Source organism: Austrofundulus limnaeus, unplaced genomic scaffold, assembly GCF_001266775.1.
Source record: "Austrofundulus limnaeus strain Quisiro unplaced genomic scaffold, Austrofundulus_limnaeus-1.0 Scaffold485, whole genome shotgun sequence".
In the NCBI taxonomy this organism is placed as follows: Eukaryota; Metazoa; Chordata; class Actinopteri; order Cyprinodontiformes; family Rivulidae; genus Austrofundulus; species Austrofundulus limnaeus.
This window is the reverse complement of record NW_013952887.1, coordinates 349048-353291: the sequence shown is the minus strand read 5'-3', so window position 1 is coordinate 353291 and position 4244 is coordinate 349048. Positions and strand designations below refer to the sequence as shown.

The window sequence follows — 4244 nt, the reverse complement described above, 5'->3', positions numbered from 1 at the left end:
GGCGGCCCACAGCCACCTGCCAATAAAGTTTTTTTTTAAAATAATTTAAAAAACAATTCTTTTACTTAATTTTATATAAAAATTGATTTAAAATATGTGTGTGTGTGTGTGTGTGTGTGTGTGTGTGTGTGTGTGTGTGTGTGTGTGTGATGTGCACGTTTGGTAAAATGATAAAAGGTTGTTTTTGAAACGATTTTAAAAAACATGTTTTAGTCTCTCTGTTTTCCGGGGCTATTAAGTGGAGCGGATTGGGGGTTTCCTGTTTCGGCCCCGCAGTGTCACCTCCTGTGGGTGCGGCCTGGTTGGGGCGGGTGACCAGGGACCGGTCCTTCCGCCCCCCTGCCGTGGACCATGTGTTGACAATAGGAGGGGGCACGCTGGGACGACGGATCCACCCCTTTTCCAGCAGCAACCCACTAAGACAAGCATAAAAACACTTGTTTTCTAACTAACTCTCAAGTTTAAGTGAATTTACAAAAACAAACACATAGCTGTGTTTTGAGTTGTAATTGGTAAAAAATTAAACAGCATTAGAATGCTAGAGGCAAATACATTTTATTGAAGGCATAGGGTTATGATACTCTTAATTAATGAAACTGTTTTTCATATGGGGAAACGTCCCCTGGGACTAATGTTTAAAATGAATTTTGCTGAACTAGTGTTTTTTATTTGCTTGTTTCTGTTACAAATGACTTTGAGTCGATATAAAAAAGTGGAAATTTGTTCATTTACCTGAAGCAAGAGAAGATTTTCTTTTTGTTTTATTTTAAAATATAAGATACAGTGGGGAAAAATGTAATACAACATTCCAACTTGAAATAGAATGCAAGACTTGTTTGAATGCCATTAAATAATACACAAAACTCTTTCTAACAGACCGAACAAAGAAGTGATTTTTGGTTGTCAAACTGAGGCTGTGTTTTATGAAGATTTTTGTTGAAACAACATTAACAGGCATCTTTTAAAAAGTGTTTAAAATGCCTGACATTATCTGCATGCTGTTGAGTAAATAGAGAAAACTGTATTGGTAATTTCCTTTCTTTTTGTGTGTGTGTTTGGTTTTTATGTAACTGGGGATTTGGTTTCCTGGTGACCCTCTGCTCTTTCCCGTGTCCACTCCAACCCCGACACCTGGGCCAGACCGAAGATGGACAGCGATGCTGAGACCAGAAGATTCTACAAAGGCCAGCGCTCAGAGGATCATCCACAGCCCAGTACCATGAAGGCGAGATAACGTTATCATTTCTGCCTGTTTGCCTACCCCCCCCCCCCCCCCACAACAACAATTTTCAGCCAGCACTATGAAGCAAAGACCTTGGAACCGTGTGACTTCCAGCACTGTAGAGAAGACTGAGAAAGTTGCCATTATGAAACAAAGCTTCAAAGTCTGACAGTCACACAGCCCAGCACCTGCTGCCACTCTATGGGGCTACCATCACCTCATCGTCAGATCAATCAGCCTGACGCTACAACATGAGGCTTCTTTGACAAGCTGTGAGACAAATGATGGCAAAAGATGCATACCTGCAAAGCGACGACGTAAATGACCATCACAAAACTGCTGTGGAATGGACAAGAGAGGAAGGGGGGAGTGACGCTCTCTGAGAAGCTTCACAGCATCATCGCCTCAATCTATGCAAACAAGAACACATCTGTGGATGGCCAGGGCATTTTTGGGTCCAAAGTCGACCAGGAAGAACAAAGTGATGACCACAACCAGGCCGGTTTCTGGGGGTAGAGTGGGCACGGATGGAGTCAGACGGCCAGCTAGCCTGCCCATAGAAAAAGATGAGTAAACACACAAACACACTCTCATATGTTCTGTAAAAGAAACTTTTTCTTTCTTTCATTTTTTATTGTATGAATAGTAACAGATATGAAAAAAGAGAAACAAGACAATAGCTGATCTGAAATATGAATTTTGACAAGTAAATGCTGAACAAAATATCTGGCATTATTTTTAAAGAATGTTTGATAACAAGTGTAGAAGCTTTTTCTATAATCCTTTTTGTTTCTGTTTTTTTATTTCTGTGGGTTTGGACTCTGCTTTTCAGCCTGCGTCTGCCCCTCCCCCAACCTGGCCCGTCCACCAAGTTTGATGAGGAGTGGGGGCCGGGGAACCTGGATCGGTGTGAGGTGTGCGGTGCCGGGTTTCAAAGGGGGGAGGGGAACGGGCCGAGGGACAGACAGTCCAAAATGGCACCACCCTCCCATAAAAGATGGGTAAAACACTGATACATGCTCATACGTTCTTGAAAAATGAAAAAAAGGGAAAAGAGGAGAACTTGTCTGTTATTTGAGCCACATCAAATTCTTTGATTTTTATTGTCTTTGAAAAAAAAAAAGCCTTTTGTTCTCTGTGGCAACATTTTCGGTCATTTTAGGCCTCACATGTGGGAAAGCCTTTAATTTTGAATTTTGGGTTTGAGTTTTTATATTTATTTTCATTTTTCTTTATTTTGGTTTGATTGGCATAATGCTTGTCAGCAACCGTGGCCATAAGGGAGTTTCGTGGTGTTTTGGTTAGCTGGTCCCCTGCATTTTAAAGAGCCCAGTCACTTATTAAAAAAAAGTCCTCAGAGGAAAAAAAAAACATGGTTAAACGTGTTGATAAGGAAGTACTGTTTGCATATTTTTTAATCTAAAACTAAATACGATGACCGTGAGTCTGCAGAAACACCACCGCGTATGCAGTCTCGTGGACCTTTCGTTTAAATACACATTGTGGGGTATTTCAGATATGACCTTTCTTCCCCCCATGTTGTTGAAAAACTTTCTAAAACAAACTCTGGAAAAGTGGGTGGACCTCCACTCCTAAGTGCGTCACATTGCACGCGTTTCATACATCTGTCTCCTCAAACATTTCATATCATCACATCTTTCGCCGCTGCTCAGCTTTTACCTCAGCCATTTCAGGTTTTTTATCTCACGACGAGAACTTATCTGGGTGGATCAGTGGGAGCTGTTTAGCACCCTCCGATCTGGCCCACTCATACTCGCTGGATCTCAACTGAGGCACAGTTAAAGAGTGTGGGGGCCCAGCTTGTGGGTGTTTTGGGGGAGGGGGGGTGCATGTGTGTGCGTGTGTGGGGGTGATGATGACATCGGTTCCTCCTAGGTTTTTTTCCACCACATGTGTAAAGCTGAGGCTGCAATAATTGTTGGTCTTACAGAGACGTGCAGCAGAGCTGATAAAGTTGCTTGCATAAATACAAAAAAGGAAAAACTAAAAACCTGTTTCACAGGCAGTTCCTGGGGGCCACTTGAATGTATTACATTGCTAAATGAATGGTGAATGAACTTTTGCTATAAAGCAGCAGAGGCTATTGCAGTCTGTGTGCTTAAAGAATATGACAGCTGGTGTACCCCTAGCCTTTGTTCAAAGAACAAGGGCATTTTTGTTTATATATATGAGGATGAGATGGAGGAATGATGTGTTTTTGAGTAATATTATTTTAAACTACAATTGTATAATTTATTCATCATCATTTTCACACACAAACTGTCTGAAATAAGTGTTTTTGAAAATTTTTTCTAAATTTTGTTTTTCTCTCTGGGTGTTTGTGTGTGTTTTTCCGCAGGGCGAATGCTGTTCTCACGGGGGGTTCTCCATTTCCACCTGGAACCAGCTGTCTGCCACCTCGTGTTAGCCTTTCCAACGGGCGTTTCCTGGGGGTCCTTTTTTGGGGGGGCCCATCCCTCCCACATCATCGCATTCCACCTTTGAGCAGGCCGTGTTGCGGCTTCTCTCTGTCTGGGCGAGGTTTCTAAAATGCTACACCTCTGGCCCTGTGTTTGGTGTGGTTTCTGATCACACACCCTCTGCCTTAATGAAATAAAGAGAACAGGACTTTGTTTTTTTATACCCAGGCTAAATTAGCTGAGTGAGAGTGCTTTTCACCACACTGTTTGCATTATTTCCACTACCACGAAAAATTCAGTATAAACTGCCCCCATATGAAATACTGGACTAAATTTGTGCTCTTCTGACTGGCTTGTTATTATGCATTTTAAACGTTTCACTGTTTTACCTGAGATGCTACGGAAGCGTATTGCTATCACGCAGGGAAAAAAAATCCGAGCGCTATCACGTTATAACGTGATACGTATCTTGTTAAAACGTGATACGTATCACGTTTTAACGTGATAGTATTAACGCTATCACGTTATAACGTGATACGTATCTTGTTAAAACGTGATACGTATCACGTTAAAACGTGATAGTATCTCGTTAAAACGTGATA

General features: G+C 41.7%; 1 long non-coding RNA gene across 1 annotated transcript; it reads left to right on the top strand.

Annotated features, from left to right (window-relative positions):
* The first annotated feature begins 894 nt into the window (after positions 1-894).
* On the top strand, positions 895-3865 carry LOC106530014 (uncharacterized). The gene is made up of 2 exons (XR_001311720.1): positions 895-2223; positions 3582-3865. It is a non-coding gene; the product is annotated as an uncharacterized LOC106530014 (long non-coding RNA).
* The last annotated feature ends 379 nt before the right edge of the window (positions 3866-4244 follow it).